Source organism: Pinus tabuliformis, chromosome 4_1 (assembly GCF_031772625.1).
Source record: "Pinus tabuliformis cultivar Carrire ecotype Pingquan chromosome 4_1, CPIR1, whole genome shotgun sequence".
Classification (NCBI taxonomy): domain Eukaryota; kingdom Viridiplantae; phylum Streptophyta; class Pinopsida; order Pinales; family Pinaceae; genus Pinus; species Pinus tabuliformis.
The window spans coordinates 603,000,714-603,026,908 of NC_142303.1; the positions used below are offsets into that span (position 1 = coordinate 603,000,714).

A 26,195-nucleotide genomic window follows, 5' to 3' on the forward strand; every position below is an offset into this window, starting at 1 on the left:
TCCCAGACCTTCAAAACCATAATAATCATAATTGTTTGCTTGCATGGTAAAGGTGAAATTTAATTGCATGGCATGTAGGTGCCATGTATCCTTCATGGACTAATCCCTCCATAAGGTTTAATTAAACAATAAACTATAATTAGCTAATAATCAATGACATAATTGCGTTTTACAAGACTGTGTTAGCTTCTCTACTAAGTTCCCTTCCTTAGCCTACTAAACCCCTCTTTCGCCTCTCATGGAGTCATAGCCCCCCTTCTTTTTGTCTTTCTCTTTTGTAACTGATCACGTGTTTTTTTATTAATATTTAATGTTCAGTTAGAAATTACATTTTTTGTATTATAGCCATTCATCATGTATATAAACACTGAATTTGTCATGTCCCTTCCTAAATTAATTTGGAACAAGATTAATTTTTGTATTTTGGGGCCAATTTTGGAGATAGTGGGGCCCATTCGATTTTATTAGGAGATTAGACTTAGGAAAAATTATTTTTATTGTGGTTAAGTTACACATGGGGGCCACCCACACTAGGGGAATACGCACTCCCTAGTTCGATTTGCATGGAGGTGGTTAAGTGAGGGCCCACGATGGAGGTAAAATTGGAGGGAAAAGTGCTTCACGAAATCTATATAAGAAAGGCAGCTCTCCTCATTTGAGGCATCTTTTTGGCATATTGATTTCTCTTTGGTTGCTCGAGCTGCTTAGTCGAGTCCCTTGCTGTTTAGCACGAGTTCTTCAAGCGAAGAGCTCACCTTTTATTCGGGGGATTACGAGTGCCACCCTAGGAAGGTTTTCGTCATTCTTCAGGAGGAGGATTTCATTGTGATTTCAAGCAGTTGCATTCATCTCTAGGTGGTGCTTATCACTGGAGGATGCAGTAAAGAGGAGGCCGAGTTTGCTTGTGGTGTCTTGCAGTGGAGTTTGGTTGAGAGATTTTTCGGAGAGGAGGCATAGGAGGTTTGTTGTCATTTTGGAGAGTTTGGGAGCTGGAGGAGTGTGCTTCTTTGCAGGGTGACTTTCGCACTTCCTGGGCCAGCACAGAGGCAGCACTTGGTGCTCACGTGGAGGGTAGAGTATCAGTCTTTGAGGCTGAACTTTACCGGGGAGGTTAAGGGAAACATTTGGAGAGGAGATTGCTTCATTTTCGGAGCTTGGAGGAGGTTTTCGTTGGTGTTCCTTGCAGGTTGTATTCTTGAGCAGTTTGGAGGGCGTAGGGCATATTGGAGGCCGAATTTGGGAGGTTGGATTCAGGCCAAACCTTTTCTGGGTTTTTGTGGGTTTTGGCCAAAGAGCTTGGGGCTAAAATTTCAGCATTGTCTAAGAACCGGAGACAGGGTTTCTTGCAGTTCCCTCCTAGCGAGCAGTGTAGTTTCTCGGGGACATGCAGAGCATTAGAGGAGTAGTCATTTTCCAGCTTTGAGATTATTGCTTATCACCTGGGTTCTGTCAAGATTGCCCTTAAGGAAAGCCCAGGTGCATTTCTCCATACTATTGTACTTGCTCCATTTCATTAATTAAATTGCTCAGCTGGTTCTGCCTTCTGGAGTTTATTGAGCATTTGCTGATTGTTTTAATTTTCTGTGTTATAAATCGATTTTCTTTTACATATTACTGTTTCTTTAAGTTTGGAACATTACTGTGGCATCAAAGCTTAGATTCTGACTCAGCCATGGGATGCTAGACGAGATCAAGATGCAGAACCGGGAATTTTTAGTTGGAGAGATTTCAGGGGCCTCTCAACAGTTCAATCACCTCTCACCTACTGCACAACGGCCATCCTCAATTGAGCCAACTCGAGCTACTTTACCCTCTTTTATACCTTTGGCACAGGGTGAAACTAGTGGAGGAGAGGATCCATCGTTGATGGGGGAGCATTTCCAGGAGTGGCAGTCCATGGGGGCAGACTTCAGAGAGGCTCTAACTTTCAAAGACTTTTGCAAGCTCAAACAGAATGAAAAGGGGAAGGGCTATGGTACGCAAAATTATGAGTTGCACTGCACTATTGGGAAAATGTATTTTCCCACTTATGATGGCACTACCAAGTGCACAACACGTGCTTGGATAGAGAAGCTGGACACATACTTCCAGCTCAACAGGATGACGGAGGTAGAAGCCATCAAGATGGATACATTGCATTTGGAGGGAGAGGCACATGATTGGTGGTTTCATGGCTTGTCCACTCTGGGGCATGCCAGTGTGACCTCCTATGAGGACTTCACATGGAAAGTGGTAGAGCGTTTTGATCAGAGGGATCCAGAGGCTCACTTTAGGGAATTGACTCAGCTCAGGCAGACAGGACAACCCGAGCATTATATTTCGGAGTTCTTGAAGGTCTCAGTCATGGTGCCAGATTTGTCAGATGCTAGGAGAGTATATACGTTTGTGGAGGGGTTGACAAAGCCACTACGGGGACTGGTGAAGTCACGCATACCATCTACTCTTTTGGAGGCAGTGACCTATACACGGGACTTGCAAGGGGCCATCCCCAAGGCCCAGGCACCATTTCCTCCACGCACTCCCTACATTTAAAAGGGAGGTGACACTAGAGCACTTGCAGTGTAGAGAGAAGCCCAAGGGCGAGGACAGCTGGATGATGAGACCAGGAGGGACCTCAGGAGGAGGAAATTGTGTTTTACATGTCGAGAGCCTTGGGCACCAGGCCATCAATGCATAACGGGCAAGGCCCATTACATTGAGGTCTTCTCTGACAGTGATCAAGAGGACGATGAGGAGTTAGAGCTTGGTGGAGGAGACGACGTGGATGCAACAGGGAGGGCCCCACCACCACCACCACCTTAGGGAGGAGCATCTTTTGCACCAGCTGGGGGAGTCCTAGCTTCTTTGTGCAGGATCCCCAAATTTTTGACCATGAGGATCAGAGGTATGGTGCAAGGGCAGCGTGTCTCATTTTTAGTAGACAATGAGGTCACCCACAATTTTATTGATGCTCAGATGGTCCATAGGAGGGGCATCACCACTACAGAGTTCGAGGGGTTTTCAGTCCTAATACCAGGAGACAGGACTATGCAGTGCACTCAATATGTTCCCGCTCTGACAGCGACTATGGGGAACTATTCAATGACAGACCACTTTTTCATGGTGGATGTACCAAACACCAATGTGGTATTGGGAGTCCAACGGTTGTATTCCCTTGGCTGAGTTATCACCGATTGGAAGTACCTTGTGATGGAGTTTGCTGGTTTGGATGGCAACCTAGTGGTTCTTCGGGGCATGCATTCGTACCCCCCTCAGACAGTGTTGGCCCACATGATGGAGGTTGACTTGAGGCATGGAGGCATAGCATGGGCTGTAGAACTGAGGATTTTAGAGGCTGGAGGGAAGGCCAAGCCACCACATCCAGACATACAGGCAGTACTGGATAGATATTCGGTAGTCTTTGGAGATATACCATCGGGACAACCACCTGACAGGGGGTTCAAGCACACTATAGAGCTAGAGCCTGGTGTGCAGGCAATCATTACTACACCCTATAGGCATCCCAAGACCTATAAGGATGAGATCGAGAGGGCCATCAGGGAGCTATTGGTGTTGGGTCACATTACACTGAGTCCAGTCTGTTTACTTCTTCGATGGTGTTGGTGAAGAAGAAGGACGAGACTCTCCGAATGTGTATTGACTACAGGGCCCTCAATAAGAAAACGCTGAAGAACAAGTATCCCATTCCGCGCATTGATGAGTTGATGGACGAACTTAGAGGAGCCAAGTACTTCTCTAAGATAGATTTGCGGTCGGGGTATCATCAGATTTAGGTGAGGGAGTAGGACATCTCGAAGACAACTTTTAGATATCATTATGGGCATTTCGAGTTCCTGGTCATTCTTTTTGGGTTGACCAATGCCTTTTGGGTTGAGGAGGTTTGTACTAGTATTCTTTGATGACATTTTGATCTACAATAGGACATGGGAGGAGCACCTGCAGTACCTAGAGACAGTCTTGTGTATATTGAAGGAGAAATAGCTCTACGCCAAGATGTCCAAGTGTGAGTTTGGGTTGACAGAGATTCTTTACTTGGGGCACTTTGTAGGCGTAGATGGGGTCAAGGTGCATGTAGAGAAGATTTGAGCCATCCTGGATTGGCCAGAGCCTCGAGATGGGACAACGTCGAGGGGATTTCTGGGCATTTGTACCTATTATCAGAAATTCGTGAAGGGCTTCTCATAGTTGGCAGCACCCCTTACTGCTTTGACTAGGAGGGGGGCTTTTGTATGCATATAGGGAGCTCCAGTAGCATTTGATTGCCTCAAGGAGGTGATGAGTTGTTGTCTAGTATTGGCACTTCCAGATTTTTCACAGCCTTTCACAGTGGAGTGCGATGCATCGGGTGTGGGGATTGGAGCAGTCTTGTCCCAAGGAGGGCACCCTATTGCTTTTGAGAGCCGGAAGCTCCTACCACATGAGATGTCGTATTCTATACATGACAAGGAGATGTTGGCCATAATGCATGCATTGGCCAAATTCACATAGTATTTGGTGGGGAATCGGTTTCGGGTGAAGATGGATCACAATAGTCTTCGCCACTTCATGGGGTAGCAGGGCTCAATGATAGGCAGCAGAGATGGGTCAGCAAGTGCAGGCCTACGATTTTTATATTGAGTATGTGCGGGGGAAGCACAACGTAGTGGCGAATGCACTATCCAGGAGACCAACAGGACTTAGCATTTGCCATGATTGGAAGGCTCAGTTATTAGTAGATTACTCCAAGGATCGTTGGGCATGTGAGATCTTGGAGGGGAGTTATGTAGATGAGTGCTACAGGGTGATGGATGAGGTCATCTATTACAAAGGGCGCATATTTCTGGTTTTAGGATCCTAATTAAGGGAGTGTGTCCTTATAGTAGCTCATGATTCTCCTTTGTTTGGACACCAGGGGTTCAGGAAGAATTATATGGTAGTGAGAGAGCGCTTCACTTGGAAGGGCCTCAAAGGAGACGTGTTGAGGCATGTGTAGGAGTGCGAAGCTTGCCAGAGGAACAAAGGAGAATTGACCCATCCAACAGGATTTTTGTAGCCTTTTCCCATCCCTGATGGAAAATGGGAGAGTATCTTTATGGATTTCATCACTAGAGCTACCACCAAGGAGCAGGATCCATAATAGCTTTCATGTGTCATGCCTCAAGAGGGTGTTGGGACAGCAGGTTACAATAGTTGTAGATTTGCCTCCACTTGATGATGAGGGGCATATGATTTTAGAGTCGGAGGCGATCTTGGAGACCAGGGAGAGGAAGCTCAGAAGTAGGGTCATCAGAGAGTATTTGGTGCGTTGGAAGAGTTTACCAGATGAGGATGCCACTTGGGAAGGGGAGCACATACTTGAGCATCCAATATTGAAGTTGCTAAGGGACAAGCAACATTTGGGAGGGGAGGACTTTCATGTCCCTTCCTAAATTAATTTGGAACAAGATTAATTTTTGTATTTTGGGGCCATTTTTGGAGATAGTGGGGCGCATTTGATTTTATTAGGAGATTAGACTTAGGAAAACTTTTTATTGTGGTTAAGTTACACATGGGGGCCACCCACACTAGGGGAATACACACTCCCTAGTTCGATTTGCATGGAGGTGGTTAAGTGAGGGCCCACGATGGAGGTAAAATTGGAGGGAAAAGTGCTCCATGAAATCTATATAAGGAAGGAAACTCTCCTCATTTGAAGCATCTTTTTGGCATATCGATTTCTCTTTTGTTGCTCGAGCTGCTTAGCCGAGTCACTTGTTATTCAACATGATTTCTTCAAGCGAAGAGGTCACCCTTTCTTCGGGGCACTTAGAGTGCCACCCTAGGAAGGTTTTGTTCATTCTTCAAGAAGAGGATTTCATTGTGATTTCTAGCAGTTGCATTCATCTCTAGGTGGTGCATATTACTTGAGGACGTAGTGAAGGAGAGGGTTGAGTTTGCTTGTGGTGTCTTGCAGTGAAGTTTGGTTGAGATATTTTCCGGAGAGGAGGCATAGGAGGTTTTCTGTCATTTTGGAGAGTTTTGGAGCTGAAGAAGTGTGCTTCTTTGCAGGGTGACTTTCGCACTTCCTGGGCCAACGCAGATGCAGCACTTGTTGCTCATGTGGAGGGTAGAGTTTCAGTCTTTGAGGCTGAACTTTACTGAGTAGGTTAAGGGAAACATTGGGAGAGGAGATTCCTTCATTTTCGGAGCTTGGAGGAGGTTTTCGTTGGCGTTCCTTGTAGGCCGTGTTCTTGAGTAGTTTGCAGGGCGTAGGGCATATTGGAGGCCGAATTTGGGAGGTTGGATTCAAGTCAAACAATTTTTGGGTTTTGTGGGTTTTGGCCAAAGAGATTGGTTCTTGCAATTCCTTTCCAGCGAGCAGTGTAGTTTATGGGGGACATGCAAAGCATTAGAGGAGAAGTGATTTTCCAGCTTTGAGATTATTGTTTATCACCTAGGTTATGTCAAGCTTTCCCTTGAGGCAAGCCCAGGTGCATTTCTCCATACTATTGTACTTGCTCCATTCGATTAATAAAATGGCTCAGCTGGTTCTCACTTCTGGAGTTTATCGAGCATTTGTTGATTGTTTTAATTTTCTGTGTTATAAAGAGATTTTGCTTTGCATATCACTGTTTCTCTAAGTTTGGAACATTACAAAATTGGGGATCGAAACTAAGGTATTACATTCCCCTCTCCTTAGATTTTGCACAATCCTTGGTGCACATCACCATTATATACAATTACAACAATATTTTTCTTACATCAAAATTTTCAAAATAAATAGATATGCCTCCCACATTCCATCCTCTAGCTTTGTTGCTTCATCATTCTTTAGTTGCATTTTCAATTTTGTTCTCTTTTTTTGCTAATATGCATAGCTATTGGCTATCTTATACATAATGCACTTGCATTAGCTTCCACTACCTTGATAACCTCCCAAGTCTTAGCATATTAGCATGTCTATTGATTATCAATACAAACAAGCTTGTTATAGCCAATTTTGTACAATAATATTGTTAATTTTAGGGCTAGATATTTCTTCATTGTAGATAATTGCATTTTAAAACATTTTCAACATTTTTCACATTATATTCAATGTTCACCCCATATCATCATAAGCAATTATATAGAGAGAACATTAACATCAACAATGCAGTGTAGCAGTAATGAATATTAGAAGAAAAACAGTCATAATAGACACTAGGATTTTGGTCAAAGACTAGGGAAAAACCTCATAAGGGGGAAAATCCATTATCATTTCTTCTTTTATTAGTCATTCAATATTCAACTGAGATACAAAGTGCATCTATAATGAGACACAAGTCTTTCAACAACAATCACAATAGACCTCTTAGGGCGAACACTGGATCATATAGGATCCTCATAAGATGGAAGCATACAAATCTATCAAGGAGTCCTCCACTTTGATAGGGCGACCTCCATATCACTGAAGGTAGCGTATATCTCTGTCATGATCATATTGCTATCATCACAATTATAAGTATCACTATCATACTGCCATACATCTCTGTCACAAGGTGTTAATTTTAGTTAACAATGGTATGTTCTATACTTAGCACAATTACTTCAATGTCCTTTAAGCAACCCAATGACAATTTCCAAATTAGTTTCCAATAGCAATCACATTGACCATAATTCACATTGACAGCAAGTGTAGATAGAACATGAACAGTATAATGCAAAAGATGGGCCAAGACAAGAGAACACTAGATTTGGCTAATGCCAGGGAAAAACCCCAAGATGGGGAAACCCCTTTAATCAAATTTTCTTATTATTATATCAAATGTTCAACACAGAGAGAGTACAGTAAAGTCAAAATTGAATTTCCAAATGATGATTAAAGCAACCCTGTCAAATCTGAAAATTTCTGTAGCAGTGAATAGCCCTAACCAGAAAGTCAATGCTGGTCAAAGCAACAAGAAAGTGTCCTCTAAGTATCTTGTTCACACCCAATCAAACTTGGCCTTCTAATATGGTCAAAGTCAACCCAAAATAGTGATGAAAACAATGGTCAAACTTGGTCAAACTATGTGGTCAACTCTGTGATTGGTCTGTGGTCAAAGTCAACAGAATGCCTCAGTTCCTATGCCAATAAATGTGGCTTTCCAAAAACGAAATTTTGACCCAAAAATCGTAGTCAAATGTGATCAAAATACCCTTGGTCAACATTGGTCAAACCTGCAACAGAGTCTAAAATTTTGTCCTTGTAATTCGTCCTTCTGCTGCAACACGTGTGAGGAAAAGAGATGCCCAATAAGTTGTATAAACCAATCAGATGAGGAGAGAGAAGAATGTGGGAGTTGAGATGATGCCAAATGAGATTTGAGGTCTCTCATATTTATACAAGTCAGTGAGGGTGAAGTGACATGTCTCTTGGGCTTCATGAGCCTACATGATGATGTGGTTGACCTTGACAATTTGCACGTGTGTGGGCATAAATTCAAAAACACATTTTTTCTTATCCAAATTGGATGATCTTTAGGTTGATTTTGATCCTCTCGAAAGGAGGAATTCAATGCAATAATCATCTCCATCAAATGAGTTGTCTAAAGTTGAATTTGTCCCTAGTTGCCAATTTTAACACTCCCTCTCAACTAGGGAGAATTCCACCTGCCAATCCATCCATCATCATGCCATCCTGTCATCATGTACCATATTTGCATCTCGTCTCAACTCTACTGAACACTGATATAGATAATGAAGAAGAATCGATTGAGAGTGAGTCACAAGACCTTACCACTCTCCACTGACAAAAGTCAGTCCAAGGGTAGAACCCCAATCAGACTTGATCCCAGATCAAGTTGTTGAACACCATGCATCCTAGACATAGGGAGTACGACAGTACACGATGCGTCCATCTATAGTGCTATGGTCCCTATCCACTTTTCCCAACTCATTGGCCAGATGAGAGGTACTTCCCATGAGTCCTAGACTACATGGGTAGGATGTACGCTGTGGCATCCACAGGGGAAGGTGAACCACTCACCCTATTCATATGCCATAGGAGAAGGTGAACCACTCATCATATGCATATATCATCAATTGTATGGGAAGGTGAACCACTCACCCTACACACGTGTCATCAATCGTAGGGGAAGGTGAACCACTCACCCTACACACATGTCAACCATCATGGTGTATCATAGGGGAAGGTGAACCACTCACCCTATGGTCGCTCATAGCTTTAAGAAGTACTCCAAGCCCCCAAGAGCTCCCAGAGTTCAATGTCCAACTCAAGCGGGTCCCTCAAGGGAGGGTCCTTCCATGACTCCAAGTTTCTCTCAAAAGGCTGAGAATTTTACCTTCCCCATGGGCTTTATGAGAATGTTAGCAATTTACTCGTCAGTCCCGATGCATTGGAGCCTTATTGCTCCTCGTTGTACCATATGCCAGATAAAGTGGTCCCTGATATCAATGTGCTTGGAGCGGTCGCGGAACACGGGATTCTCTGAAAGGTGAATCCCACTCTGGTTATCGCAATATCTCACGGTGGTATCCAGCACGTGCTCAAATAACTCACTGAAGAGTTTCCTCAACCATATAGCTTCATAACAGGCCATACTAGCTGCAATGTATTCGGCCTTGGTGGTGCTTAGAGAAACTGATTTGATCCGAATTTAAAAAGGAACGCAACAAATTACAGATATAACCATAAATATAGAGATGCAACAGAAACCTTTCATTTCATTAATATCAAATACTAAAATATGCTTACAAACATAATGGAAATAAGACTAGCTCGGGTGATGGTAGCTTATCTCTGAGAAGAGATGTGGTGGCTACATGCCTTTGAACTATGTTACAATGAGGCTTGAAGGCCTATTTATTATTGATAAACAATGGAAAACCCTAAACATCCAAATCCCTAACCCTAGGAGATGAAGCGCCAAAACTATGAGCCTCGTTTGGGTAAATTGGTACATCAATTTCCCGGGGTCGTAACTTTGGCATACGATCTTTGTTGACGCGCACAATACCTCGTTAGAAAGATCAATCCGAGGACTACAACTTTGGACCGACCAACACTAATCAACAACCTATGTCGGCCCCGGTATTCCCAAAAAAACATCATTTAGAGCTTCAAAATGATTACGGAAGTTCAGGACCTCAAAAACTACCAAAAATAGTAAATTGTGCTACAATTAAGGAAATTGAAAAACTGAAAGAGACAGTGGTGGGGGTCCTAGTTGAATAGGCAGGTGGCCACCAACATCCACCTAGATCATTTCTCTCCCCTTAGGAAGAAATGGTCCCCATTGTGTTGAGTGTCTCCATGAGATGGGAAAACTTCTGCTGAACTTGGTCCCTGGTGAGCCACTTGCCTTGGTGTAGGATTTGGCTAGCTTTGACAACTCGATATAGTTGGATCTTCTGCTGGCGAGTGTTCTTGACCTGTGTGTCCATAATTCGATCAGTTGTGGCTTGTTCCATGTAGTCTGAGTTTAACTCTGTTGGTGTGAGCTGTTCTGCAATGCTTGATGTGTCTAGTAATGGTGGGAAGTATGGTCGAAGGCGGTCCACACTAAACACTAGGTGTAGGCCAAGGAATGGGGGAATGCTGAGCTCAAAAGAATTGTCTCCCACAACCTTGGTAATGGTGTAAGTACCATATCGAAGTGGTCTAAGCTTTTGATGGGCTCTGGTAAGGCGTTCTTTCTGCAAATGCAACCAAACTTTGTCACCCACTTGAAACTTTTTTGGCACCAGATGTTGATCATGTTGTTGCTTGTACTTGGCATTTTCCATAATGGAGCGATGATATATCAGTTTGTTGGGTAGAGGTGCTCCGACAGTCAGATCGAACGAATGCTTGACCTAACAGTGCAAGGGTACCCCTGTGGGTCAGGAGAAGATGTTCCTGTATTCTTCCACGACCGTATCCACCTGCTTCTACTGTGTGGAGGAACCCTTCCTGGGGGCCATGGATGTGGCTAGGCTCTACCCCTTCCTTTGCGGGTGAACTAGAAAGAAAATAAATTTCTTAGTCTGGGAGATGATCTTACTGCATTGCTTAGCAGAGATCAAAGAGGTGGCAGTACGTGGAGCTACCTCCGGTATCCTGTATAACGCATTACCCAAAGAATTAATAACAGAGCGAGGTTTCGACTCATATACAACATGTTGCTTCCATAAGTATGGTTGTCCTAATAATATATCACAAACGTCAAGAGGAGCAACATCACACAATACCTCATCGGTGAAGGGCTTGATGTTGTAGGGAATGCGACGGTGCTGGCTGATTCGGAGATCTCGTCCTTGGTGAAGCCACTCGATGTTTTACAGTTGCAGGTATGGTGTGGTCAGTAGGCCCAACCGCTTCATGACCTCTGCTGAAATGAGGTTCTTTTGGCTCCCACTATCGACAATGAATTGCAGTGGCGAACCCTTCACCCACATCTGTGAGTGGAAGAGACGCTCCCCCTCCTCTGGATATTCGGGCTCATTCTTTTGGATCTTGGTGGTGGAAATAGTGGTGCTGGGCTCCGCATCAATAATTTGCTTCCCTTTGTCATTCCTCTTGTTGGGTTTTGACTCAGAGTCGAAACATGCATCTAATTCTGAAGCCTTCAACTTGGCCACCAGTGACTGCTTGGCCCCACACTCACTTGTGTTGTGAGTGGGGCTCTTATGGAACTCACACCACTTTCCTGTGTCCTTCTTCGACTTCATGGTGTTGTTCTTTTCTTGCGGCTTTGATGGGTTGTCTTGTGTCACCCCGCCTTGGCTTTTTCCTTTGTTCTCTGGTTTGGGGGCGCCTTTCCCTTGCTTCAGATTCACAGATCTGAAGTCTCGCTTTTTCAATTTAAACTTCTATTCAATCTTGATAGTGTATCGGTACGCCGTGCTGAGCGAGGAGATGTCTAGGAACTCCATCTCATCCTCGATGTACCTGTGTAGGTTGCCGCGGTATTTGAGTACCAAATGTTTCTCAGAATCCTTGATACCCAACTTCGTGCGAAGGGTATGAAAAACATTTGTAAACTCCGGGACGTCTTAGTCCCTTCCCTGCCGCAGCGTGGTCCACTTTATCTATTTATCCTCATAGCTCTCGATAGGGTAGTACTGCTCATTGATGGCATCCTAGAATGCATCCCAAGTGGGTGCGGCCAAGAATAGTGAGGGCGTACTTTCCCATCAGTACTTGACGTGGGGGGTGGCTTTGAGAAGAGCAAAAGTAATTGTTTCCCGACTTGAAAAATCATGAATAGAAAAATATCCTTCTAGCAGATTTAACCATTTATCTACGGCGTCTGCATCTATCTGACCCTCAAATATGGGAATGTCAAAGTTAACTTGTACCTTAAAGGGTGTGGTGCTTCCAGAGTCGCTGTTGGAAGTAGATGTGGCGCCCTTGGGTAGTCGTTGAAGGATCTGGGCAAAGTTGTCCTTCATCGCATCCTTTGTCGCTTGATGGCTTCTTCGAGCAAGATTTTGAAAGGATCTCCTGCCCTCTTGTCTTTTTTTTTCTTCCCCCATGGGAGGCCGTCGGGATTTGCGACGCTGGTTTTGCAAAGGTTTGACCAGTTCAAGCCCTAACTCCTTATATCTCGACCACATTGGGGGGCATGCAAAGAAAAATAGAGAAAGAGAAAAAAACTCTGATACCACTGATCTGAATTTAAATAGAAACGCAACAAATTATAGATATAACCATAAATACAGAGATGCAATAGAAAAAACACTTCATATCATTAATATCAAATACTGAAATATGCTTACAAACATAATGGAAATAAGACTAGCTCGGGCGATGGTAGCTTATCTCTAGGAAGAGATGTGGCGGCTACATGCCTCTGAATTGTATTACAATGAGGCTCGAAGGCCTATTTATTATTGAGAAATAATGGAAAACCCTGAACATCCAAATCCCTAACCCTAGGAGATGAAGCGCCAAAACTATGGGCCCCATTTGGGTAATTTGGTACATCAATTTTCCGGGGTCGTAACTTTGGCATACAATCTCCGTTTGATGCGCAAAATACCTCGTTAGAAAGATCTATCCGAGGACTACAACTTTCGACTGACCAACACTAGTCCACAACCTTTGTTGGCCCCAATTTTCCCAAAAAATGTCGTTTAGGGACTCAAAATGACTCCGGAAGTTCAGGACCCAAAAAACTGCCAAAAATAGTAAATTGTGCTACAATTAAGGAAATTGAAAAACTGAAAGAGACAGTGGTGGGGGTCCCATTGGAATAGGTGGGTGACCACCAACATCCACCTGGATCACGATTTCTGCTTCTTGCTCATCCAAGAAATCGAAGTAGACCCCAATGAGAAGCAACATCCAAACGTGCTCTTTCGATCCACCACACTGCCACTGACTGCCCAATCAACATCAGAATATCCATGAAGCCTCAAATTCCCGACAGTGTATCTCAGCCCATAGTTGATTGTGCTATGGAGATATCTCAAGAGATTCTTAGCAGCGATCCAATGTATGTGATGAGGCTCAACCATAAATTGACTAAAATTATTCACAACTAAGTATATGTCCGGACGGGAGTTTACCAAGAACATCAAGCCCTCCACAAGTTGTCGATACTGAGAAGGGTTTTCTAATTCAGGCCCTGTAACACTTCCACATAGCTTCTTGAAGTTGAGTTTCATCGGAGTAGACATAGACTTTCAATCCACCATCCCACATCTCTCTAGCAACTTCACAATGTATTTTCCTTGAGAAAGGAAAATCTCGCCTGGCTTTTTCTAGACCTCTAGGCCTAGGAAGTAGTGCATTAGTCCTAGGTCCTTCATCTCGAACTCGGAATTCAACTCCCTCTTGCATTGATAAATGAGAGGGTCCACACCAATCAGAAAGAGATCATCAACATAAAGGACCAAAATGAGAGGCATGTCCTTTTCAACCTTGAAGTATAGGTTAAGATCATCATAGCTCCTTGTAAATCCCAACTTCACGAGATAACTGTCAATCCTCTCATACCAAGCCCTAGGGGCTTGCTTCAATCCATAAAGAGCTTTTTTCAACCTACATACATGTGTCCTTCGATCTTGAACTTCGAACCCCTGAGGTTGTTTCAAGTAGACTTCCTCCTTAAGCGAGCCATGCAAGAAAGAAGTCTTGACGTCCATTTGATGTAGGATCCATCCTTGATTGGCAGCTAGAGCAATAATAGATCGGATAGTGGTATATCGTGCAACCGGTGCAATTATCTTGTCATAGTCCACTACTTCCTTTTGAGAGAAACCTCAAGCAATGAACCTGGACTTATATTTTTCAGTACTCCCATAAGCTCCATGTTTACTTTTGTAAAGCCATTTAGAAGTGGCCACAGACTTGTCCTTGGGTCTAGGCACCACATCCAAGACATCATTGTTCATGATCGATTTGTATTCCTCATTCATCACATCCTTCCATACTTGGTGCTTTACGGCTTCTTCGAACGTGCATGGTTTAGGTTGAACAATAGTACTCATAGCAAACAAATATCCTGGGTACTTGTTCGGCTTCTTACTGTCATGAAATGTCCCCCTTGGAGCAATATGTCTTTCAGCATCTTCGAGAGTATCTTTGAGCCATAGAGGTTGTTTCCTTAAGGTAGAGGAATCACCAGGAGGTGGATCAATAGGATCAATCGGACCATCAACATCAAGCATAAGTTCATCTGTTGGAGGTTAATCTTGTTTTTCGGTAGCATCATCATTGTCCTTCCTTGGGATGGGGAGATCTTTGGCTTTCCCAAGGGAAATATCTTCATCAAAGGTGACATCATGCTTACTTCCACATCTCTTTTATCAGGCACATAGATTCTATATGCTTTTGATTTTTCACTGTAGCCAATGAATATACCTTTCTTCTCGGATGCTTCCAACTTGTTCCTTTTCTCTTTAGGCACATGAAAATACACGGGACAACCAAATATTCTAAAATGACAAACATCAAGTTTCTTACCAGTGAATATCTCCTCGGGTGTCTTGAAATCCAATGCTTGATGCAGGCTCCTATTTTGAACATGCACGACAGTGTTGGTAGCTTCTCCCCATAAGAACTTTGGTAGACCTTGATCATGGAGCATGGCACGAGTGGCTTCCATGATTGTTCGATTCTTCCTTTCAACAATTCCATTTTGCTCAAGAGTGTATGGAACAGTTGTCTCCCTCTTAATGCCAACCTCTCTGCAAAAGTCATTGAATTCATTTGATTCATATTCGGTTCCATTGTCGGTCTTCAATATCTTGATCTTCTTCCCTGTTTGATTTTCCACCAATGCTTTGAAAGAATGGAACCATTTGAACACTTCATCTTTCCTTTTCAAGAAATAGATCCATGTTTTGCGAGAGTAGTCATCCACAAAGATTGCATAATATGAGTATCCTCCTAATGATGTTATGGGCAACATACTAGACAAGTCATAATGGACCAATTGAAGAATATCGGTTGTCTTGCTTTCACTAGAAGGGAAGGGTCCCTTAGTGTGTTTTCCAGCTATGCAACCTTGACAAACACCTTCATGATTCATGTTGAACTCGGGCATGTTGGAAATAATACTGAGAGGGGGGGGTGAATCAGTATTATCAGATCAATAAAACTTTTCAAATACTCTGAAACATATACGCGACTTCAGTTAAGTGGACCAGCGTGTACACGCTACTGTGTCTAAAGAAACCAGCGTATAACCAGAAAACTTATGATTCAGTTAGTTTATCTTCAGTAAATGCATCAGGACATTATTAACCATATTAAAAGTAAACAGATGCAGTATAACAGATCATCACACAAAAGCCACACACATGAACACCATGATATAAGGTGGAAACCCAATGTGGGTGAAAACCACCTGCTGCAAGTTGTCTCTATCTTTCTTTAATAGGAACTTCAGTTTACAATATTTTGTACTGGTGCAGCCTTATACCAGTACGCAGGCTACAACCTGCAGAGGGCTACAACCCTCTCTCGTTCTCCAAACTTCCTTGGAAGGGAGCTCCAACCCCCTTTGCTCTTGTACTAGCTAAGATACTAGTACGTAGGTGCAGGCCTACAATCTTCTTTCTTTCAGGTACCACTTTTCATACATTTTCAGACTGGATATTCCTGAAGCACAACATTACAATCTGAAGACCACAATTCATTCAACTTTCATAGCATATTACAAAACAACCAATACTTGCATCAACAATCTCTGAATCACTGAACCACTGATACCCTGTCAAACCCAGTCACCAGAACACAGAGCAGACTACAGAACACTGCAATAACAGTCAGACCCAACTGCAAACCCAAAAATCAAGCTTCAAAAGATATACGCTACTTCAATGAGAGAAACCCGCGTATACACGCTCTTTTAACGAATACAACCTGCGTATAGATCTAAAAATAAATTCTCTCAACTTGCAGCTGTACCAGACATCAGTTAGATCCATAACATAACATTGCGTCAGTATGCAAATCTAGAAATACGCATAATCAACCATATCATAATAGAGCATTTCAAACCATTAGATCCCGATCTATCCTTAGATCTAGTCTTCCATCAACCGATGTGATCTCTCCTTAGCTTAGATCAAGCAACCCAGAACCTGCATACGAGATCTCTTTCTTTATCAGATATTCAAGACTTTTTCCGTGTATTTGCCTAATGATCTTCTTCTCCTTATATAGCCTTAGGCCTTGCTCAATACCAAGGGCCAAACCATAGAAATCCAATACCATCAGCTTCAAAACTAGAGATCAACACGTCTGTCGAGATACTTTGGTCCAAAGACATAGGCTCAAGTATCGAGGACTAACTACCACGGACCAAAGGGAAGCTTCTCGACATGCACGCCCTTTTCCGTTCATGAATCTGCGTGTATACGCGACTTTATATATATCGAACCTGTGTATCCGCGACTTAGTTTATAGCGTCCCTGCGTGTATACGCAACTTTGGCTTAATGAACCTGCGTATATGAAATTTCTCTTCATACTTGTAGATTGGACTGAGATCTGTCATCAAAGAGAGTTGCCATCAAGGACAACACCAGCGCCACACCTGTGCCAAAATGCCAACAATCTCCCCCTTTGGACTTGATGGCAACCCCAAGATCCTTAGAATCATTCTCCCCCTTTGTCATCAAGGGCAAAGGGCTGTGCTCCCCCTGAGTACATGCTGATATCTCTGCTTGATTGTGCTGAAACATGCTCCCCCTGACTGTAGGCAATATCTGCAAAAGATGTTCTTCAAAAGAACCAAGACTTATACACCATAAGGGACCTTCCTATCACCAAAAGACTCAATACATACATCCATACTCCTAATCAAGAGGGGATACATCAGAACCAACCAATTATATTACATCATTCATCCCAGGCATAGTGGGGAAACAATCAAAGGCCGTTACATGACCTTGACACCATAAAAGAGATATCACAGAAGAGATACATGATATAGAGACAACAAATCTAGACCAAGACTCATGAAATTCACAAGCAGCATCTGATATACATCTTTTAGATCAGCAACCAAGATTTCCTTCTGAGCTCCTTCTCCTGAAACCAACAACAGTTGTGTACTAGAACCAAAAGCATCTAAATGCCAACAATGCTTTATGAGACTTTAAGCTGCTCCCCCTGAACCTGTGCCTGCTGCACCCTCTGAAACTGTGCCTGAAGAATGCTGGCATACCCATCTCAGACCTTCTCCAACCGAAGTTTGCCCTTGCTGTTCAGACCTTCATATACGCGACTTCGCCTGCATAAAACGGCGTATGCACGCGGATATGCTTTCGGCAGAATGCGTACACCATACACGCGACTTTCCCCGCATAAATCGGCGTATATACGCGGATATCCTTTACGTAACTTGCGTATACCAACTTTTCTGTAGAACAGACAAGCTTCAACAGCAGGATGAAGCATCAACTACTCCCAGCTTTTGTCTGAGATATTCAAAAGTTTCCCTGGGCAGTGGTTTTGTGAGAATATCCGCAACTTGTTCCTTAGAAGGAACATACTCCAGCTTGACCTTCTGCTCAAGCACTTATTCCCGAAGAAAATGGTACTTGATTGGTATGTGCTTGGTCTTTGAGTGCATGACTGGATTCTTTGAAACGCTGATTGCACTTGTATTATCACATAAGATAGAGACTGGTGGAGTGCACATGATTTGAAAATCCTGCAAGGTCTGCATCATCCAAAGAAGTTGTGTGCAACAAGATGCTGCAGCCACATATTCTGCTTCAGCTGTAGATAAGGCAATCGAACTCTGTTTCTTGCTGAACCAAGATACTAATCTGGAACCCATGAAGAAAGCACCACCACTTGTGCTTTTCCTATCATCCACACTTCCGGCCCAATCTGCATCTGTGTAAGCATGAAGAGTGAGATCTGTATCTCTAGGATACCATAAGCCATAGTTTTGGGTCCCTTGAAGATACTTGAAGATTCTTTTGACTGCCTGAAGATGAGTTTCCTTTGGGTTGGCTTGAAATCTTCCAACAATTCCTACTGCATGCATAATATCTGGTCGGGTACCTGTCAAATAAAGCAAACTCCCAATCATGGATCTATAAGTTGGTTGGTGAACTGTTGCTGATTCATCATTTGCACTGAGGCTGCATCCTGTAACCATGGGGGTACAAACTGGTTTTGAATCTTCCATGCCATACTTCTTCAAGATTTGCTTGAGGTACTTGGTTTGAGACAAGAAAATACCTCCTTCATTTTGTTGGATTTGCAATCCAAGAAAGTATGTCAATTCTCCAAGTAATGACATTTCAAATTCTTTCTGCATAACAGAGGCAAAGTTTTGACTCATAGCCTCTTCATTGCTGCCAAAGATAATATCATCTACATACACAACAAGTATTAGCAATTTGTTATTTTCAACTTTCATATAGAGATTGCTATCTGCTGATCCTTTTGAAAAACCTTGTTGGTGAAGATATTTGTCCAACCGATAGTACCAAGCCCTTGGAGCTTGTTTGAGACCATAGAGAGCTTTTTTCAATCTGCATACAAGGTTTGGATCATTCCCAAGAATGAAACCATCTGGCTGCTCAATATATACTTCTTCTTCTAAGTCTCCATTCAGAAAGGCTGATTTCACGTCCATTTGAAATACCTTGAAGTTTTGAAAGCTTGAGAGAGCAAGGAACATTCGGATGGCCTCAAGTCTTGCAACAGGAGCAAAGGTCTCTTCAAAATCTATTCCTTCTTGCTGCGCATACCCTTTACAAACAAGTCTGGCCTTGTTTTTAATTACTTCTCCATTTTCATTCAATTTATTTTTGAAGACCCATTTAGTCCCTATGACATTTTTATCTTTTGGTCTAGGAACCAATTCCCAAGTATTGTTCTTTTTGATCTGCTCAAGTTCTTCATCCATTGCTTTGACCCAACATTCATCTTTGCATGCCTCTTTCACATTTTGTGGTTCAGTGGAAGAGAGTAATGCCAAATAGCTTGAAGCTTCTGCAATTCTTCTTCTTGTTTGTATTCCTGCTTCTTTCTGCCTCACAATCTGAGATTCTGGATGATTCTTTTGAACATATCTGGATGGAGTCTTCTCTTCTATTCTTGTCTGCTCCTCTGGTTCTTCTTGAGGTTCTTCTTCTTCATCATTCTGCCTTTGAGGGTAGCCTTCATCTTCTTCAATGTCTTCATGATGAACTTGCCTAGGAATGTATCCCTTCTCATCGACCACTACATCAATGCTGTCAACAATTCTGCCAAGTCTTTTGTTGTAGCACTTGTATGCTTTGCTATGTGGAGAATAACCAAGAAGAATGCCTTCATCTGCTCTTGGTTCAAGTTTTCCAAGTTGCTCATCAGTATTCTTAATATAACATTTGCTCCCAAAGATTTTGAAATGCTTCACCGAAGGAGTCTCACCACTCCAGAGCTCATGAGGTGTTTGAGTGCTGTTTACTCGGACATTTGTTTTGTTAAGAATAATAACCGCAGCATGTGCAGCCTCACCCCAGAACGTTGCGGGAGTACCTGATTCATCAAGCATAGCACGAGCCATTTGTTGAATTGTTCTGTTCATTCTTTCCACAACCCCATTTTGCTGAGGAGTTCTAGCTGTAGAGAATTCTCTTCTTATCCCATGTTCTTCACAGAAATCGAAGAATTCGTTTGAGGTAAACTCCCCACCTTTGTCAGATCTGAGGCACTTAATTTTGTGTCCTGATTCATTTTCAACCAAAGCTTTGAAGGATTTGAATTTTTCGAATGCTTCATCTTTGTGCTTCATAAGCCCTAACCAGACAAACCTGGAGAAATCGTCAATGAATAATATCAAGTATTCTTCTCCTCGAGGTGTTCTTTTTCTGAATGGACCACATGTATCTGTATGTACTAGCTCAAGAGGCATGCTGGCTGATCCTTCCTTTTCTGGAAAGTTAGTTCTGGTTTGCTTTCCAAACTGACAAGATTTGCATATAGTGTTGTCTGGAATTTTGATATCTGGAAGACCACGAACTGCCTGATATTTGCATGCTTTCCTTATTTGTGAAAAGCTTAGATGCCCCAACCTCCGATGCCATAGCCAGTGTTCATCATCCTTGCTTAAATAGCATTGTTGTGGTCCTTCTTCAAATATGTATAGATTATTTGGAGTCCTTTTTCCTTTGATCACTGTTTTACCTGTATCAAGATCACGAACACAACATCCATTTGATCTAAATATTACCTCTGTTCCTTGATCACACATCTGACTGACACTCAGGAGATTATGCTTCAATCCATCAACATACAAAACATTTCCAGCTTTGACCTTCTCTTTTAATGGAGCAACACCTTTTCCTTTTATGGCTGCAGAGATGTCGTTTCCAAAAGAAACTTTCTTCCCCTTTTCTAATGCGGTATATGACTCAAGTTTTTCCTTGTCCCCTGTCATATGCTTCGAACATCCGCTGTCAATGTACCATAGACTTTCTTGACCTTCTGCATAAAAGGCTATCCCACATCTTTCTGGTTGCGGTTCCTTTATTCTCCATGTTCTGACATTTGAGGTTTGTTCCTTCTGAGTTGTCTTCAGGAACCTGCTCCTGCATTCAGAGTCTTCATGACCAAAGTTATTACAAATAGAGCATTCAACTTCATTTTCAAGAACTGAAAAGTTGTTATAAGTCCTTTTCATGATTCCAGTCATTCTCCCTTGCTTTTGAGCTTCTCTAGTCATGATTGTCTTGTAGGCAACACATTGAGCTGCTTTGTGACCGAAGTTATGGCAAGAAAAGCATTGGCCATTGAAGAAACTTCTGCGATAATCAGATCTATCATCCAACCGATTGTAGCTTCTATTCACATTCATTCTTGGAGCAAATTGGGAAGATTTTACCTGAGGCTGATTGTAGCTTTTGTTTGTCCTTAAGGCAGTTTGTCCCCGAATTTCTTGATGGTCTTTATTTGAGGTATACTGTCCCTGATTCACCTGATGACTTTTATTTGGCCTTTGCTCGCTTCTCCTTGCTGCATCAAGATAGCTTTTAGAGGTAGATGCTTGAGATGTTTCTCCATTATATCCAAGACCTGTCTTGATCAGAGGAGATCGCTGCACATTGATAATCTCATCCAAGGTTTCAGATCCTTTAACAAATTTAAGATTAATCGCTTTTGTTTTCTCAATCTCCTTTCTAAGACAAACAATCTCACATTCCAATTTTTCAAGATGTTTTTCCTTTTCATCAATTTGAAATTGTAGAGTATCAATAATCACATTCTTTTCTTCTATACATCTCTTGAGTCCAGTAATTTCATCATAAAGGTCATCCACATCTACAGCATCCATATAATCATCATCTTCAAATGCCATTAACAACTTATATTCATTACCTCGTTCATCTTCATCACTGTTTGATAGACCATCACTATCTTCATGAGTGTAGTAGCTTTTCTTATTTGCACTCTGTTTCTTGTTCCATCTAGCAGGTTCCTTTCCCTTGTCATTCTTATCTTTGTGAGGACATTTGGCAGCATAATGACCTACTCTTCCACAAGCAAAACATTTAAAAGGTAACTTACCTCTGAACCTTCCAGAACCCCTTTGAAGATTTCTGACGAAATTTGATTCTTCTTCTTCATCTTCTGGCATGTGACTTGTCTCATAATAATCTTCTTTGCCTGAAGCCTTGAAAGCAGCCTCTCTTCTGTCTGATGGACCTCCTTTTCTCATTTCATAAGTAGTTAGAATTCCGTGAAGCTGAGACATAGTAAGAATTCGTAGATTTTCCTTTTCTTCTATTGCAGACACTTTAGATTCAAATTTGGGGGACAATGATCTTAGAACCTTTTCAACCACAATCGCCTCTCTTATTTCTTCACCCAAAATTTTCATGCAATTAACAATCTCATCTACCCTAAGGAAATAGTTAGCCACACTTTCATCATTATACATTCTGAGAGTCTCATACTTAATCCTGAGAGTTTGAAGTTTAGCACGCTTTACCTGTTCGTCTCCTTCATAGCTCGTGATAATTTTGTCCCATATTTCTTTTGCGGATTTATAGTGCATTACCTTCATGAATTCCGATTGGGATATACATCCTAATAGAGTACTGACTGCTTTCGCATTTGTTTCATACTTCTTTTTCTCGGCTGGATCTGTAGGAGTAGCTGAAGGAAAAGTGTACCCTGACTCTACGATGTCCCAAACTTCTATACCAAGAGATTGAAGATAGGCAGTAACTCTTACCTTCCAATAATTGAAGTTTGTCCCATCAAAAACCGGTGGCCTGATTGATGCTTCTTTCTCGTAGTTGCTCATGATGAATGATCTACCTTCAAGCGATCAAGCTTCTCTGAAGGACCTGCTCTGATACCAATTGTTGGAAATAATACTGAGAGGGGGGGGTGAATCAGTATTATTAGATCAATAAAACTTTTCAAATACTCTGAAACATATACGCGACTTCAGTTAAGTGGACCAGCGTGTACACGCTACTGTGTCTAAAGAAACCAGCGTATAACCAGAAAACTTATGATTCAGTTAGTTTATCTTCAGTAAATGCATCAGGACATTATTAACCATATTAAAAGTAAACAGATGCAGTATAACAGATCATCACACAAAAGCCACACACATGAACACCATGATATAAGGTGGAAACCCAATGTGGGTGAAAACCACCTGCTGCAAGTTGTCTCTATCTTTCTTTAATAGGAACTTCAGTTTACAATATTTTGTACTGGTGCAGCCTTATACCAGTACGCAGGCTACAACCTGCAGAGGGCTACAACCCTCTCAAACCACTGATACCCTATCAAACCCAGTCACCAGAACACAGAGCAGACTACAGAACACTGCAATAACAGTTAGACCCAACTGCAAACCCAAAAATCAAGCTTCAAAAGATATACGCTACTTCAATGAGAGAAACCCGCGTATACACGCTCTTTTAACGAATACAACCTGCGTATAGATCTAAAAATAAATTCTCTCAACTTGCAGCTGTACTAGACATCAGTTAGATCCAGAACATAACATTGCGTCAGTATGCAGATCTAGAAATACGCATAATCAACCATATCATAATAGAGCATTTCAAACCATTAGATCCCGATCTATCCTTAGATCTAGTCTTCCATCAATCGATGTGATCTCTCCTTAGCTTAGATCAAGCAACCCAGAACCTGCATACGAGATCTCTTTCTTTATCAGATATTCAAGACTTTTTCCGTGTATTTGCCTAATGATCTTCTTCTCCTTATATAGCCTTAGGCCTTGCTCAATACCAAGGGCCAAACCATAGAAATCCAATACCATCAGCTTCAAAACTAGAGATCAACACGTCTGTCGAGATACTTTGGTCCAAAGACATAGGCTCAAGTACCGAGGACTAACTACCACGGACCAAAGGGAAGCTTCTCGACATGCACGCCCTTTTCCGTTCATGAATCTGCGTGTATACGCGACTTTATATATATCGAACCTGCGTATCCGCGACTTAGTTTATAGCGTCCCTGCGTGTATACGCAACTTTGGCTTAATGAACCTGCGTATATGAAATTTCTCTTCATACTTGTAGATTGGACTGAGATCTGTCATCAAAGAGAGTTGCCATCAAGGACAACACCAGCGCCACACCTGTGCCAAAATGCCAACAGGGCATACTTGTGACCATCTTCCTTACCCTAGGTAAGGATTTGCAATGTAAGTGGGAAAATTTTTGGTGCCATAGCCCAGATTGAAGAGAAGTATCGCTCGCCAAAGCTCCCAAAGGGCTTCCTCCAACTTGATAGAGACCATCAACTCTAAATCCAAGAGTAAATGCATCTTTAGGGTTTCTTTGCCAAATATGTACCTTTCCATCAATGAATGCTACCTTGAAGCTTTTATCTTCCATCACAGAAATAGACACCAAGTTCTTCTTCAAATCGGGGACATACAACACTTCTTGTAGATGAATGGTTTGACCTCGATTCAAGTGAAGAGTGACAATACCTGTCCCTTTCACGGGGTAGGTGGCATTATCTCCAAGTATGATCTTCAAATTAATCTTCTTTTCAATCAAATTTGAGAGGGCCTCCTTGTACCCAGTGAAGTGCCTTGAGGCTCCACTATCAATCAACCAATGATCCAAAGTATTCGGAGGAGAGGCAGTAGATAGAGTGGAAATAAGATAAAACTCATCTTGTTTTTCTACAACATTACTTTCATCATACTTGGCATTTCTTGTCCTTTTGGGAGGTTGACCATTTCCATTTCAAGTAGCGAGAGAATTCCTCTTCCCTTTGTTGTTTAACCTATTGTTCTTTTGATTTCCATTGCCTTTGAAATTGTTGTTGTTGTTGTTGTCATCATCCCTTGGAGTATTCTTCTTGTGAGGGAATTCTCTAGCCTAGTGACCGAACTTGTTGCGATTGTAGCACCTTCCTTTTCTTCCTTCTTTGAATCCCTTCTTGGATCCCTGACCTTTTTCCTTGGACCAACATTATTCTTCCTCTTTGCATGAGCAGATAAGGCAATAGGTTCATTTCCATTTGAGAGGTTATCTCTCTCCATCATCCTTGTTTCCTTTTGAGTGCATCTAGCCAAAAACTCATCGAAACCAATTATCCTGTCATTGTTGAAAATAGTGGTGACAAATACATCCCAAGGTCTTGTGAGACTTCCAAGTGCAATGAGAGTGAGCTCCCTGTCAACAATAACTTCTCCAATAGATAGTAGGTCATTCTTGATTTGTGTTATTCTCATGAAGTAGGATTGGACAAACTCCCGTTTATTCATCTTGATATCCTTCAACTTGTTTCTATGAAAGAGAATTTGATTTTCATTGTTCACTTTGAACATCCCAACCATCTTATCATACATCTCCTTAGATGTTCCCAAATCAGAAATATAGGCAACCAAATGCTTTTGAATGGAGTCAATGATAATTTTCTTAGCTTTGACCTCACCTTTCTTATACTTTGTCTTAGCAGCAGCCGATGCATTTGAAGGAGGCTCCACCACTTTTCCCTACACATAGTCCATTGCATCATGCTCTTCCAAAGTCAAGTCCAAAGTCATTTTCCATGCATGATAGTCAAATTTGTCATTGAGCTTGTCCTCGGTCTTGAAGTAGGATGTAGAAGCCATGGAGACTTGTCCAATAGTCTTGTCCAACAAATCTCTCTTAGTGATTTCTTTTCTCTCTCTTGCTTGGGCTTTGTCTTCACCTGGGCTCTGATACCATGTTAATTTTAGTTAACAATGGTATGTTCTATGCTTAGCACAATTACTTCAATGTCCTTTAAGCAACCCAATCACAATTTCCAAAATAGTCTCCAATAGCAATCACATTAACCATAAATCACATTGATAGTAACTATAGATAGAACATGAACAGTGTAATGTAGAAGATAGGCCAAGGCAAGAGAACACCAAATTTGGCTAATGCTAGGGAAAAAATCCAAGATGGGGAAAACCCTTTGATCAATTCTTCTTATTATTATATCAAATGTTCAACACAGAGAGAGAGTACAATAAAGTCAAAATTGACTTGTCAAATGATGATTAAAGCAACCCTATATGGAATGCAGTTCCTAAGACCTATGTGAAATGCAAAGATCTTGGTTAATTTTAATTAAATACCTAATCTAAGTATGACCTTTGATCTTTATCTATATTGAGCCTAAACTCTGTAGTAAGTGGCAGAGAGAAGTCAATGTGAAGCACACGAAGGTGTGATTAACGGTCCCTCTCCTTGAAATATAACATACCCAGTGCCTCTGGCATTGCAAAGACTGTGGCTTTGATGACTGCAAGGTCACCATTTTAAATACTAGAAAGA

At 42.0% G+C, this 26,195-nt stretch overlaps 1 protein-coding gene across 1 annotated transcript in view; it reads left to right on the forward strand.

The window, feature by feature from the left end:
* Nucleotides 1-26,195, forward strand: part of LOC149177446 (gamma-glutamyl peptidase 5-like) — a 411,652-nt gene that overhangs the window by 842 nt on the left and 384,615 nt on the right. The window lies entirely within an intron of this gene.